Raw genomic sequence first — 16,936 nt, forward strand, 5'->3', positions numbered from 1 at the left:
TGCTGGACTCTTAGCATAATACAACATTCTAACTAATTTCCTCACTTTATTATGATGCACTGCTAGCATCCTGAAATGATGAAAAACACTCTGGCATACTCTCCTGGAAAGACAAGCCAGTGAATGACCATGCAAACCTGTCACTTCTCTCACTCTGCAAGGATCTAATTCTTGCAACAACTTCATTTTCTGCTTCAAACTTTTCTTATTAAATGTCCGTACAAAATCACAAAGCAAATTGATGGAATCCTGTCGCACACTGCAAATACTACTACACTTCCAGGTGTACACAGGACCCTTAGGACGTCTTCCTAAAACCTCATTACCTAACACCTCTTCTGTCTCTGTTGTCACAAGTTTTTCTTTTTCAACTGGACAACCATCTTTCACTTCATAAGCTCGACCACTGGTGTCAACTGCATGCACCAAATCATTATCCTGGAAATAACTCTCCTCATTAAAAAATGCCTCACAACTTGAACTATGCATCCATTCTCCGGAAAAAACTTCACAAAAATTACTACGATTAACTATTCTCTTCCATCTACAATTTCTTTTGAAATCATAAATTGCCTTGTTTAGCTTCCTAATTCTATTGATTATCAAAATAAATAACTTACGTTTAATTTCAAATGCCTGATCAATAACTTTCTCAACTTTTTTTTCTCTTATAAAAAAACACTTTCTGTTGACCTTTCTTAATATTTTTTAACAAATTGCCAATTATCCTGTTGCGGAACATTCGTTTACGAATGTCCCTAAACTGTTGTTTCCTTCTACTATCATGCACAGAGTTATCTCTTGCTCTAGCAGTAACATTTTTGATTGGCCTTTCCTTTCCGTTTAAAATTCTTCTCTTTTTCTGGACTGAAACATTTTCTGTAGTAATATTTTTTTTACTACAAATATTTCTTATAAATGTTTTTGTGCTCTTACCCGGTGCTTTCTTGGTGACTTGACAAGTTTTTTTGTTAGAGGACTGCTGCATTATATCATTTACCTGCTGTCTTTGACGTTTTGCAGCCTTTCTAAGTCTTTCTTTAGTTGGCATGCTGAAATCTTGAAATGATCTGCAGTTGAATCTGTGGTAAAATATAATAAAAAATGTTATTAACCACTATTACCAAACAGTAAATCAATAACAGTCATCAAAAACGTAACACACTACTTGACATTTTTAGTGCTTGGCAAATTTAGAATACAGAAATAGCAGAAAAGAAATGGAATTCATATTCATTTTACCTGTGCTGTTTTATATGTGAATCTGATCTAATTTTATGAGCATATTTTAATATTTTATTGAAGACACTACACATAACCTGTTTTTGAAGGTGTCTTTATTTTTAAATGAAACGGTTTACATTTTTACTTTTCATTTATTATAAATTTTTAAAAATAAATGTTTATAGTTCCATAGGCTCAAGCACGTCAGCTTCCCACCCTATGTCATACAATTCTGACAAATCTGCATCCTCATCATGTTCTTCTTCATCCTCAGGATTTAAATCATCCAAGGGATCTACTTCCACTGATGTTTCAATTACGAGTTCAATTATGAGGTCGAGATCAACTGATTGCTGATTGTCGCTCATGTTGATGTTGTCGTTATCTTTAAAGAAAGAGAACAACAATGAGATGTTGCAGAGTAAGGCACAAATCTCAGAGACTATAATAGTAAAATTGTTTAACAAGAGTAACATTTTGCAGCTATTATTTAGCCATGACCAGCGATGCTGAGGAGGTAAGGCCTATGTCCAAGTTTTCAGTGAACAGGACTCATCTCTTCTTAACCTTGGATAAGCCTCACCAACTCTGTGTCCCCTGCTCATACTTAAATGTAAAGTGGCAGATTTATGTTAACTGACGCATTCCCAGGGATGCACCAGTTAATGTGCACCGCTGCTCTGCCACCCATGGTGTGCCGCATTTACAATGTGGAGCACCATTGAGTGAAAACAGCACAGATGCGTTACGCATCTGTGCCGCAAAAGCAGCACATTGCAGGAATCACGTCGTAAGCGCAACATGTCTACTGCAATGCACAGGAGCAAGCCACACATTGCATGGTGCATCACTCCTTATGCCTGTTTCAAACAGGCGTAATGATTTGATTCAGCAATGCTATAAAGCTGAGTCAGTGAAATCTTCTAAATTTCACTGTGTTAGTTTTACAGGGCTTTCTTGCAAATTAATGCATACCTTGCAACAAAACACCTATATGAAAACTGACGCAGGTTTCATGTGGCACAGGACTTTACAGCATGACACATCTGCCTAGATGTAAAATTTTTAAATATGTCGCCACATAGCAAATCTTTTGCACCGCCGCTGCGTCACAAAAGTGACGCACAGCGGCACAAAAGAGGCACACGGCTATCATAAATCTGTCCCTAACATGTTAAATGATTGATTCAGGATGACGATAAGGTGTGGCCTATCCAGAGGTTTGTTTAAGGTGAGGCCTACTCAGGGTTGCAGATTAAATGGAGATGGGGCACCCCTGAGCCTTGCTGTAGCTGCATGGCACTTGCGATGCAGCTCCAGCAATGCGCCACCTTTACGGCACAGATGCGTCACGCATCTGTGCTGTTTTTGCCCCATGGTGCGCCGCATTGTAAATGCAGCGCACCATGGGTGGCGGAACAGCGGCGCAGGATGACTGGCACATCCCTCGGGATGCACCAGTCATCATAAATCTATCCCTAAGCTTCTTATCTTGTTGGAGATGAAGTGAGGCCTGTCTTGCAACATGGTCCATCTTTTGCATCACTGCTGCATCGGTTTCATGTGGCACGGTTTTTTTACAGCATGACACATCTGCCTAGATGCATCAATTTGTAATGTTGTCACCACATAGCAAATCTTTTGCACCGCCACTGCGTCACAAAAGTGACGCACAGTGGCGCAAAAGCGGCATACACCTATCATAAATCTGTCCCTAGCATTTTAAATGATTAATTCAGGATGACGATAAGGTGTGGCCTATCCAGAGGTTTGTTTAAGGTGAGGCCTACCTACATTCATGGGGAAATGAATTAAAATGTCCTTAAGACACATGAAAGCGTTTTTTTAAAGCCTTTGCAGCATTTTTGGGTCACTTTTAACATGGCTATGTAACTTAAACAATCAAAATCTAAATTTGCCAAGCACAGGTGGGAGCATATTTACAAGGAATTTGCACCACGGGGAAAGGTCTTACATTAAAATGGAAAAATGACATCAGAGACACTCAAATGCCTTATAAAGAAGCATACACCATTATGTCCTTCTCATAAATGTTAAAAGCATTCCTTTTCCTCAAAAACGATTTTCAAGTCTTAATTTGAAAACACTACACATGGGGAAATGACTTAAAATGTCCTTAAGACACATGAAAGCGTTTTTTGATTGCCTTTGCAGCATTTTTGGGACACTTTTAACATGGCTATGTAACTCAAACTATCAAAATGTAAATTTGCCAAGCACAGGTGGGAGCATATTTACAAGGAATTTGCACCACGGGGAAAGGTCTTACATTAAAATGGAAAAATGACATCAGAGACACTCAAATGCCTTATAAAGAAGCATACACCATTATGTCCTTCTCATAAATGTTAAAAGCATTCCTTTTCCTCAAAAACGATTTTCAAGTCTTAATTTGAAAACACTGCACATGGGGAAATGACTTAAAATGTCCTTAAGACACATGAAAGCGTTTTTTGATTGCCTTTGCAGCATTTTTGGGTCACTTTTAACATGGCTATGTAACTCAAACTATCAAAATGTCAATTTGCCAAGCACAGGTGGGAGCATATTTACAAGGAATTTGCACCACGGGGAAAGGTCTTACATTAAAATGGGAAAAATAACATCAGAGACACTCAAATGCCTTATAAAGAAGCAGACACCATTATGTCCTTCTCATAAATGTTAAAAGCATTCCTTTACCTCAAAAACGATTTTCAAGTCATAATTTGAAAACACTGCACATGGGGAAATGACTGAAAATGTCCTTAAGACACATGGAAGCGTTTTTTGATTGCCTTTGCAGCATTTTAGGGTCACTTTTAACATGGCTATGTAACTCAAACATTCAAAATCTAAATTTGCCAAGCACAGGTGGGAGCATATTTACAAGGAATTTGCACCACGGGGAAAGGTCTTACATTAAAATGGGAAAAATAACATCAGAGACACTCAAATGCCTTATAAAGAAGCATACACCATTATGTCCTTCTCATAAATGTTTAAAGCATTCCTTTTCCTCAAAAACGATTTTCAAGTCATAATTTGAAAACACTGCACAGCTCCTATGCACAAAAACACCCTGTCAGTACTAATACTTCACATTTTCTCCAATTACAATTTCTCAAAGAAACAAAATCTATTTGTAAAACACTTGAGGCAAAGCAACATTTTAAAAACACAACTTTCTTCATAATTTTCTCCTTAAAGCACACTATTCTCTATCTAAATTAAATAAATCTGTTCTCACCTTAGCAAATACTTTATGAGTTTCAAAACAGTCTCAGAAACACACCACTTTGTCTTTAGCAGAGCAAAAGGTATGCACTCCAGAGTCTGCAGCTATCAAAAGCACAGAAATGCTGTAATTCTTCACACATATCTCTCATGTCACCCAATCAAAACTCTTCCCTCACTTTTTTCAAATCAATACCCTTCCCCCCTCTGCCCTCTCTGCCTTTTTTGCATAGCAACCACCTCTTGGAAGACCTCTGGTGTTTGCAAGTTCACACAACAATGTTTCAATTGAACTCTGAACTCTCAGTGCACCTGCATATCCAGTGCAATCTTTCATTTAATGATTTTTTCTTGACCATTCAAAATACATCTTTCAAAGAACTCATCCATGCACCCTAACTTTCTGTTTTCAGCAATCAAAATCCACCAATCACTGTTACTGCTTCATTAACACAGAAACTCCACAGTTTTTTTCATTTTAAACTCTTATTTTTTCAACTGCCATTTCATTGCCACACTTCATCTGACTGCAGCAGAACCTTCTCTCACCATGTTTTCTGTCTGGATTGTTGGACATAGTTACATCTACTGGGCTCAGAGGTATGCTGATAACAGAAATTTACCTAACCTCAATTTACAAGATGTGGAAATTAAGTGGTTTGGCCACAGAGGATTAAAATGTCACCAATTGATACCATTGGTGAAAACCTTTATGCATTTGCCAAAACCTGACCTGTTAATTGTGCACTGTGGAGGTAATGACTTGGGCACTTTGACTGGGGTAGGTCTGGAAATGCTTTTCAAGGACACCTTTGAGCAATTAATGGCACTTTTTCCTCAGACTGCCTTGGTATATTCAAATATATGCCAAAGACAGAAATGGAGGTGGTCGAACCAATTTTGTCCACAAATTGAGAAGTCGAGGAAGCATGTAAACAAATCTGTTTCAGCTTACAACAATAACTTGCGTTACTACATGCAAGATATCTACAGAGGAGATGGAGTTCACTTCTCAGATGAGGGCAACAGAATTTTCATTCTGAATTTAAGACTGTGCATTGGTACCTACTTATAAGTACCTAAATGTACCATAAACCCAAAAGCTCTTCTCAGAGCTACCTTACATCTGATCACTCACAATTATTATTTTACTCTAACTTTTTTCACTAATTTTCAACAAAGTACGCTCCCCGGGGCGCTACCCGGTGTGCGAACCGGAAGCTAACCTCGCGAAATTTAAAAAAAAAAATGTATTTTTTCCGCACATATGGGCCTCCTCAGCCACCCTCAGAAAACCTAGGGGGTCAAGATAAGTCTACCGTGCCCCCTTCTACCCATTCTGAACATTAGTTGCCCTCCATCTTGTATCTTAATTCGACTGAAACACAAAATGGTGGACTCCCGTAACGCTTCAGGTTCGCGTACCGGGGCGCTCGCCAGTTCGCGTACCGGGGCGCTCCCCGGGAAGCGCTCCATCAAAAAAGGTGGGAAAGTAATTTACAGAAAAACGACTGGAGACACTTTCACCAAATATAGATTAGCTCATACTACATACCAATCCCTATCATTTTCACAAATTTGATCGAAATTCCATTTAGCCATTTAGCCTGTAGACCTCTCTAAATACCGTGAGGTAAATTACTTCACAAAACACATCTGAAGTGTTGGAATTGACAACCAATGAAAATGTTACTTTCATTTTCTACTTTTTTTACCTGACATTTGATTGGTTATATACCTGAATATATATAAAGGAAGAGAAGGAAACACAGCCATTTTGACTACTACTTCCTGGTGTACATTTCAATTGGATTTTCACTAATCACTTCAACTTCTTTGTAAAGGTAAGTTGTTATTTTAAAAACTGAAGTATATTGTGCACTATCATTTAATATGGTAAACTTTTTCTGATAGTTATATACTATCCCTCTGTAGTAGTTATAGATTTAGATAGACTTCTCTGTTATAGTTATGGATGGAGTTAGGTTTCTCTTGTATAATTATGAATTTACTTACGTTAAATCACATACACTTTTTTATATTCCTACTTCCACTCTGATACTATACACTGCCCAAAGATAAATTCACTGATAAAAACTGCCTATCTAAATTTAATCCCAACAGTGCCCTATCTCTACTAATATATATTTTTTTTATCCAAATTTCAGGCAACATGGAAGGCGAACAGAAAGTTTCATTTCAAATTGTCCTGCAAGAGAGCAGCCAAGAATTAATTGATCCAAATTATATAGAATTTATGGATGAAACTTGGGACCAAGAACTACTGCAATGTGTGCAAGCAGTAGATGACCTCCTTCAAAATGAGGACATTTTACACACTCAGAGATTACAAGCTATGTTCAATGAAAATGACGACATTTCAGACAGTGAAATGTTAGAAATGTTATTAAATTTTGAAACACAATCACAATAATAAATAATTGCTTCAAAAAAAAGAAATTAAAAAATAATCAACAAAACCAACAATCAATTAACATACAGTATTTGAAAAGTCTATCATTCTTTTTTCCTTATTGTACGCTCCCCAGAACGCTTCCCGGTTCGCGGACCGGGCGCTCCCCACGCAAAAAAACAAAAAAAAAAATTCTTTTTTTTTTTGCACTGCGGGGCCCTTTTAAAGCCTCCACATCAAACCTAGGGGGTCAGGGAGGATCTACTATGCCCCCTTATGGTCATTTCCCCCTTTGTTTTGGCCTCCTCTTGTCTCTCGATCCTACCGAGAGACAAGATGGCGGCCGCTCCGGACTGTTTAGAATGTTGACAGACACCGGAGAGCCAATCAGCTTCGCTACGCGAAGTTCCGTTACGCGTCAGGTACGCGAACCGGAGCGCTGCATGGAGCGCGCTTACAGATATATATCTTTTTTTGAACGTTAATTTCTCAAAATCCACTGGAGCACATATATTGAGACCTAGCAAAGGCACATCGGGCTAACAGTCCCTACAATTTTGCCAAGTTTCGTGCAAATCCATTCAGCCGTTCGGCCTAAAAGTGAGGCCAACCGCCCTATGGAAATTAACATGGGAAAAACACGTTTTGGGACCCCCCTTTTTTCTCGGCCACCCCTTGACGAACCCCCCCCAAATTTCCAGGGGATGCTCAGAAACAAAATGTTCCATTTTCCTGAAAATTTCAGCCAATTCCGTCCACAAACGCCAAAGTTATTAGACATAGAATTTTCAAACATCCCATAGGGAAAAAATCCTAACTATATATACCTACTGGCGACCGCCAGTAGGTAATATATATATATCTATATATATATCTATATATATATTGTGTTTGTGTGTGTGCATAACTAATGTTTTCATTACATTAACATTAAAATTGCAGTTCTCATTCATATATGCATTTGTGTGGTTATTGCTTATTCTTATGTCTTAGTTTACTCATTTGAATGGAACTCTGCATTGATTTTATAACTGTAATGTATCCATTTGAATAGTATTCTACATATATATTATAACCATATATGTATCTAACATTATACATTTAAATTTGCATTGAGATGCTTGCCACACTAACTTGACCATAGGCCTTAGACCATTTGGATTTTTTATTTTTAACATTTACCATGAATGTTTGCTTCACATGCAATGTTTTTCTCTCTTCTGCAGGTGTAGTTGTGTGATCTTATAAACAGAAAAAGGCACATCGTGTGAGAGAGATAGTGAGGCTTGAATTGAAAGTAGTATCTTTTGGCCAGGGTGAGAAGCCTAATGCACGATGGGAAAATACTGCTTGTGCGGAATACGGATATGCGAGGAACCCAAGGACGTTCTGATGTGTGGATCAAGAGTAGTTGCCAAGTTTATTGTTTGAAGGTGGAAAATAATGAGACATGTCACATGGGATCCTCCAAGGTTCTTTTGTGGGTATAATTGATGATCACACTTCAGTTTATTCAGACTCTTGTTAGACTTCGAGAGTCCACATCTCTATTGTGTGATTTCATGCCATACAATACTAGAGGTTCTGGTGTGCTGACAGCTTTCCTGCTTCCCTGACTTAAATAGGGTTTCCTGATTCCTGGTTTAGAATAGGGCTTAAAAGATGTTCTTAGACAACCTCATGTATAGACAGGAGGATCGAAACTTTTAATCTAATTACCAGAGGTACTTTCTCATTCTTTGTGCTGTGTCTACAGAAGTCTTCACTTGTTACCTTTTATTGAGAATGAAATTTGTCCGAGATTTTGAATCTCCCTCTCTGATTCTGTATTTTTACAATATGTTTCTGTGACTGATAAATATCAGCTTGGCTTTGAAATTGTAATAAATCTATTCCTAATCTTGTATTCTACTCAGCGTTTTACTGTGTGATCAAATGGGTTACACTGTAACTGTTAAATTGTAGTTGATCTTGACTCTTTTTATTCTTCAGCAACTTACAAAGTTCCATTGCAGGGAGTAAGTAAAACGGGACCCAAATACCAGGCTTTCTCAGGTACAGAACATTCTTTTGGTTCAGCTCTATTCTGTCATTGGTCTATTTCCATGTCATTTACACTCTGCTTCTATCCATGAGAGTGAACTCAAGGGGTAATGGTTCAGTCCACATCAGTCATTGGTTCTTCTTGCCCTGTGAATGATGGCATTTTCTGATCACATTTTTAGATCCACCTGAAAATGAATATGCTTCAGTGTCAGTGCTGATTGGCCAGTCCTTTAGTTTTCAATTTTAACCTTTTAAAGTTCACCTTTCATTCCTTTACTTCTCCTATTTTTATGTTACTGTTTCTAATGCCAATACTACAGCTCTGCAGGCAGTGCTGATGGGTCAATTGCTTGCAGCTCATTTCAAATGCAATGTGCTACATCCCATGTAACCAGTTCCTATGAAACAGGAGACCATTATGCAATGCTGTTGTTCATAGTGTATTATTGTTTTACCAATCCAAGTTGTAATTGTAATTGTAATTGCATCTATATACTGCTGGTCCACATGTTGGTTCTAGATGTGGTGGCCATGCCGGAACTTTAAAACAATGATAAGACTATTTGAATACCTCTGCAAGACCAACACCTGCAGCTATATTCAGTTTAGTTATTCCAAGCATATACTCGCAGTGTTTAGATGCTAGCATGTTTTCTTTTTTCTACTTGTATTCTTTTAATTTATTGTGCTCGTGTTTTTGAATTTGTGTAGGTTTTATTGCGGTTGCGTCAGAGGGTGAATGCAGGAAGGAGTCAGTGTATGGATACATTGATGCATGAGTGCAAAGAGGAGAGGCAGTATACATGTATAATAACGTATTGTGTGCCTAAACCAATCAGTGGCACGAAAGGCACTTTCAATCATAAACCAGACCTATTGCCATTGCCAATGCTTGTTCTAAAAATTTGAATCCTGCAGTAGGTGATGAACTGGCAAAACACAGCCCCATACATCTCAAAGAAAAAAGCTTTTTATTGGTTAGAGAAATGTGCATCCCAATTTTAGGAAATATAATTGGGTAGCGTGCTCACATTCTATTCGGTTCCCAATAGCTTCTTATCGGTATCTCTCAAATCAATTTATATCAGATTTTGTGTTACCCATATCCTCAAGGGGTATCTCATTAAATTCAATAGCCCTACATTTTTATTTAAAGCTCAGGTTAAAAACCATTAAAGAAACAGCCAAGTCTTGGGTTCTATTACAAAACTTCTTAACTTTTCTAAATTTATGAAAGATGCAGCTATATAGGGTACTTCAGACATCACACTGCCTTGAAGTTTCTGGCATGACGCAGAGGCTAACATAATTAAAATCTCCTATATTGCCACTTCACAGCAGCAACAATTGAAGAATCTAGAACTTCAATAACATTCCAACAACTTATAAAATCCTCCAGTACGCAGCATTCTCCCTTCTTTATTTCCCTTCTTTATCACAGATAGGTACATTCTTATTAATTACTCTGTTATTTGTACTGCACACTTGATTATTTGTACCTGTTTAACCCCACTACCCCCACAAATAAAACTCTCATCATACTCTTGTGCTTTAAAGCTTAACTATTAGTTTTCTTAGAAAATTATTTGACTATTACAAAATTTAAGGGAGGGTGAATGTTCCTCTTTCTATGTAATACCATTTGTATAAACCCTTGAGTTGGAGGTCCTATCACCTCCACACCTGAGCCTATGCGGCGCCCTTTTTGGCTCCTTCAAGCTGAAACCGATGCTTCTAGAGCATGTTGTTCCGGTCTGCTGAGACTGCTCGTGTTTCAATGTTCAGCTCCTCCGAAAAGAAACAGGGAGCGTGTCCCATTGCCATAGCAACAGGGCTTCAATGAAAACCAACCTGCGACCCGGCTTCAACACTGAAGACCGACCCGTGGAACCTAACTCCCACCGAGGTAGACGAGCGCAATGCCACTGATAATTTTAGCATGTCACGCGGCTTGCCGGCCTTGGAAGTAAATTGATTTTCATTAAGGCTCACCTGACAAACGTGAGGCCTCAACGACAGCCAATGAGACGATCCCCTCATACTGTGCGACGTGCAGCCATACTAACAATGAATAAAGCGCAAAACAAAAGTGGAAACAAAGAGATCCTCGGGCATGGTAATAGAAAAGGGACATTAGAGGAAAATCCTTTAGAAATAGACTAGACACACGGTGGCCATCTTAACAGATTGGGATACAACATCAGTAAATATAAAAGTAGCCATTTTTATCCTTGGAAATCTAACTGAACTCTGGCAGTTGTAGTCCAACCAACAGACAACAGAGACCTTTTTTTACAGATCCTGTGAACCTTGATATTTACTTACTTCCCATTATGTCTCTTAAGCCCTCAGTAGCTACGATGGATTATAGGATGGAAGGGCTTATAAAGACAGCCTTAGACAGAGTAATGGGGTCGTTAGATGACATAATTAATGAAAAATTGGATGCCATCTCTAAAAAAGGTGGGCTAGTGCTGGGGCAGGACACTTTGAAGGTGTAGATGGGGCGAGCAAGGCCCAGAGAAAAAGAGCTGCAGGGGATGATATGACTAAGGGACTAAAAAAATCGAAACCCTCAAACCACATGACATCACGCATTGGCTGTGACACGGATGGTGCCTTGGGCACTACAGACGGGCAAGAAAAAGGACCCGTTACTATTCCCATTGACAGTGATGATGACTTGCAGGATGGAATCAACCTCTCTTACTCCTCCGACTTGGAAACAGATATTGAGGAGGTTGAACAAAGAAATATGGAAATGAATGACGAGGAACCAAAGGCCTCTGAATCAAAAATGGGCATTGGTGACCCATTTGGGAAAGTATGTTCGACCCACTCCTCATTAAATACCCCCTATCACCAGAGTGGACCCCTGCTCAACATATTGCACAGTACCTCTCTATCTGGCTTTGCAAAGAAATACCAAAGGAAGTCAGATCTCACCTAAGTGCCGAATCCCTACGCCCCACATCTACCAGACAAGGTTGCCTCAAGCCCAAAATTAGACTCAAAGGTGATGGCGTTTATCGCTAATGGAGGAAAAGACCTGAGGAATCACTTGACAAAGGCCTAAAGTCCTGCCAGGATTGTCTACTTAGCAAACACAAGGAGATGATGGACGGAGCGCTGACATTTTTCAGACACTCACCACCAGTTACAGATCTGGGTTGAATCCAACATCGTTCTTTAGCTCACTTCGCTACCCAGTTCAGACACAGCTATATGAAATCAGTCTTGGCCCTATGCCTCATGGGAACAGTCCAGCCCAAACTGCCAAGCCATGTCTTCCCTGGACCGGAAACAAGCATCCTGGGACTGGTTTCGGGCTACCAGCCCTCATCAGCCAGGCTAGCTTGAATCCAGTGGCAAAGTGAGCAAGGGACCCACGTCTGGGCATAACCTGCCAACTTAGGGCGAACAAAGCAAACACAAGGAGATGAATGACAGAGTGTTGAAACTTTTCAGACACTCACCCCCAGTCACAGATCTGGGTTGAATCCATGATCGTTCTTTAGCTCACTTCTCCACCCCAGTTCAGATACAGCTATATGCAAATCAGTCTTGACCCTGTGCCTCATGGGAACAGTCCAGCCCGAACTGTCCAGCCATGTCTTCCCTGGACCGGAAGCAAGCATCCCGGGACCGGTTTCGGGCTAACAGCCCTCATCAGCCAGGCTAGCTTGAATCCAGTGGTGAAGTGAGCAAGAGACCCATCCTCCACACCGCCCGTACCCTTAGTATCCATTAAACTATTATTTCTATACAACTATTGGTATGCGCCAACTTTCCTAATGTTGAATCACCCTGATACCTGTCTTTACAGTGCATGACAGCCATAACTAACGTTAACTGCAAGCTATTGATTGGAATAATTTTCTCCTTTTTTTCATTCTATAAATATATGTTTTCAGCTTTCATTGTCTTACTTAAAAGCCCATAAAGAATGATTAAAACATATCTGGCAAATCAAAACATGTTATATCTTTAGAACTCCACATTCACGATGATGTCCAGCACCCACACTACTTGTGAGGAAGTAGTACACAGTAATGCTTGCTGTTGTGTTGCGCACATGTGTTTTCCATTGCGCATTAGCTTTTTTTGCAGATCTTATGGAGTGTGCATTAGTCATTATAGGACTTTTCACATCCTATTTCTTTTTATTCTTACTACAACCCCCCTTTTTAATTAACGTCATAGTATTTTGGAGATAGGAGGTAATTTTTGCACAATTGTTTATATATCATGGATCCCAGACTGTTTCTGGTATGAGAGACATCTCCTCCTGGTGGAGGGCAGACCCGATGTCAGTGTCTGAACTGGGGTGGCGAAGTGAGCTAATGAACGATGATGGATTCAACCCAGATCTGTGACTGGGGGTGAGTGTCTGAAAGGTTTTAGCGCTCCGTCCATCCTCTCCTTGTATTTGCTTTGTGAGTGGGCCGATAATGGCTAGTAGGCTATGCAGATGATGGATGGAGAGCTGAATTTTTCAGACACTCACCCCCATTAACAGATCTGGGTTGAATCCATCATCGTTCTTTAGATCACTTCACCACCCCAAATCAGACACAGTTGTATGCAAATATAATGTTTGAAAATGCTGAAGGGGCCTACCTTGATGATTTTCATATTGAACCGAAGGAATTGTGCCAATGGGCGCAAAGAGCCATTTTCCTCCTAGGGAACGGCAACACAGCCCTCTCAAATGAGAGAAAGAAACGTGTTCTACTCAAAATAGACCCAAAGCTGGTTAAACTGGCCACGAAAGAAGGAGACCTACTCTTTGGAGATGACTTCATTAGAGACATGGCAAAGTACTTAGAGGTATTCAGCTCCATCCAAAAGTCCCAGTAGGACATCAAAAGGGCATTTCAGGATAGGGTTTTTGGCAGGGCCAGGGGAACCAGGGGTCAGTTCCGCTGCCGTGGCCAAAGTTCTTCAAGACCCTTATTGGGACATGGCCAAAGATTTATGCACCCAAGCTTCGGTTCCCACTCCACCTTCTACCCTGAGAAACACAGAGGTCATGGTAGAGGTTTCAAAGGCGAGAGGAGACAAAGAGGCTTCTCAACAGTTAAGAAATATCAAAGACCTTTCAAATATCCCTATAAAGGTGGGAGAGAAACTGGCCCATTTCTCTGAGAACTGGAATATGGTAAATCAAGACTCTTGGATCTTAGAAACAGAAAGGGGATACAAAATCAAATTAATTGCTACACCACTACAAAGAAAAATCCCCCACAAAATCGTATTTTCACAGGAAGATACACTTCTAGTATCACAAGAAGTAGAGGACTTACTGACCAAAGTGGCAATTTGAGAGGGTACGGAAATTAAGTTAGTCAGCAGTATCTTTCAGATAGAAAAGAAGGACAAAGGGTTAAGACTAGTGATTAAACTAAAGAATTGAAGTTGAAGTTAAAGGGTTTTATGTAGCGCTCGATCACCATGCGGTTTCTCCGGGGGAGGCAGGGAAGGCTGCTTAAGATGAAAAGGCGTGAGAGAAAAGAAGAGTTTTGAGGGCTTTACGAAAATCAGGGTTGGTGGGAATCGACCTAATAGGAAAAGGAAGAGCATTCAAGAAGGGGGGGCAAGGGTAGAAAACCTCATGCCTCCGAATTTTGTCCTCCTGAAGCGAGGGACACTTAAAAGAAGCTGAGAGGAGGAACGCAGGTCTCTCTTGGGGACATAGGCTTTAATCTTGGAGTTGATAAAGGCAGGCGCAGTGCCAGCCAGAGCCAGAAAAATCATGCAGCCCATCTTGAATAAAGATCGTTCAGAGATGGGCAACCAATGAAGAGTTTTTAGCAGGGGGTAACATGATGAAAGAGTTGAACGAATGGGTGATTTACTACCATTTCAAAATGGAAGGAGTACACCTCTTACGTATTAAGGAAAGGGGACTGGCTAACCCGTCAAGTCCTCAAAGACGCATACTTGACCATCCCAATTTGGCCACCACATCAAAATTTCCTTAAATTTAGCTTGGGGTAGGGGAATTGTGGCAGTTCTGCAGTCTCCCCTTTGGTCTCTCCTCAGACCCTTATGCTTCACCAACGTTATTTGCCCCTTAGCAGGGTGGCTCAGAGCAAGAGGAATGCAACTAATTCTCTACTTAGAAGGTATCCTAACAATGGCCCAATCCAGGGAAATTGCTGACACATTACACAGACCTTACCAGAAACCTATTAGAACACTTGGGGGCCGATTCACAGAACTAATCTGAGACAAAATCCTGAACTTACTACTTTTGGTATTCACAGAAGACATTTAGACATTTAGTAGTAGTAAAGTTAGGATTTTGTCTTAAGTTAGGATTTTGTCTTAAATTAGGACAAACTTAAGTTTAATTTACGACAAAATCCTAAATTAAGACAAAACCCTAACTTAAAACAAAATGCTAATTTAAGACAAAATCCTAACTCAAGACAAAATCCTAATTTAAGACAAAATCCTAACTTTACTACTGCTAATTGTCTTCTGTGAATACCAAAATTAGTAAGTTTAGGTTTTTGTGTCAGATTAGTTCTGTGAATCGGCCCCAGAGGGTTTATCATAAACAAGAAAAAGTATTTCATAGTCCCAAGCCAGGAAACGCAGTTCCTGGTCTTTGTCATAAACACAACATGGGCAGAATTAAAATTACCTGGAGAAAAGTAAAGGAAACTCCTGAAAGAATTGAGGAAAATATTAGTGAAGAAGGAATTTCATCTAAGAGCCCTAGCAGGGATTCTAGGTCTCCTATCCTCAACGATCCAAGCTATCTACCCAGGCCCCTTAAACTATTGAGCTCTCCAAAGGCTCAAAGTCAAAGCTTGGAGATTAAGTCAATCCTATTCCCAAGTAATATCCCTGGACCCGGACTCAAGAAAGGAAATACTCTGGTGGTTAAAGAATGCAGAAGCATTGAATGGCAGAACCATCTTTGGGGAAGAACTGGAGTTACTGATAAAATCAGATGTAAGCAATAGAAGGATGGGGTGCAAGATGTGGCAACTCAGCAGCAGCAAGCCACTGTACAGAACAAGAGAAGGAGTTGCACATCAACTGCTTGGAGTTACTGGCAGGCTATTTTGCAACTTTCTGCTTCACCAAAGGCTTAATGGAATGTTTTGTGATGCTGTGGATGGAAAACGTATTAGCAGTAAGATATGTCAAAAAAAAGGGGGGCCCTCACTCCAAAGATCTGGTGGACTTTTCAGAGATTCCGGCGATTGGAGGTTAGACAAGGGAATCTTCTGCAGTATACAATCGATATGGGGATGCTTGAGGGTGGAGAAGATTATTACTACACGTTTGCAGGAACAAGGAGGTCACGGTTGTAATAACACTGCTTTGGAGATCCCAGACATGGTTCCCAATCGTACTAGAAATTAGTATAGACCTACCAATGTTAATACCGACATTCAGGGAAATAATCACAGGTCCAGATGGAGAATTACACCCTCTTGTAGAGCACGGTATTCTGACAATGATGGCCTGGAGGATTTCAGTAAACAGTGGCAGATCCCAGGCCTTTCCGCAGATGCCTTCAAACTCATGTCGGAGACATGGGCACCTGGCACAAGGAAAGCATAAAGACTGGCTTGGGAGAAATGGGTTTGTTGGTGTCTTTGATGGAATTACAATCCAGTTTCAACTGATTTAGTACATGTAGTCAACTTATTGTCCGAATTATTCACATCAGGACTCTCTTGTAGAACAGTCAATGTTTACAAGTCGGCTATTGCAGCAGGTGACTGTAGATGGGATTCTTTGTGACAAAACTTACTAAAGAAAAACATTTTTCAAAGTATGCGGATATTAACCCATCTTCTTCAAAATATGCTGGCTTATGGGACGTAAGAGATGTTCTACAGGTCCTAGTAATGTTGAGGTGAAAATTCTAGCTTATCCCTAAAACGTATATTCCTACAAACTCGCCATTTTACTCTGCCTGGTATATTTTGGATGGACCTCAGACATAAAGGCTTTAGACATCAGCAGCAGGGCCTACCAACCCAAAGGGGC

The sequence above is a fragment of the Lissotriton helveticus genome, chromosome 1_2 (assembly GCF_964261635.1).
Source record: "Lissotriton helveticus chromosome 1_2, aLisHel1.1, whole genome shotgun sequence".
Taxonomy (NCBI): domain Eukaryota; kingdom Metazoa; phylum Chordata; class Amphibia; order Caudata; family Salamandridae; genus Lissotriton; species Lissotriton helveticus.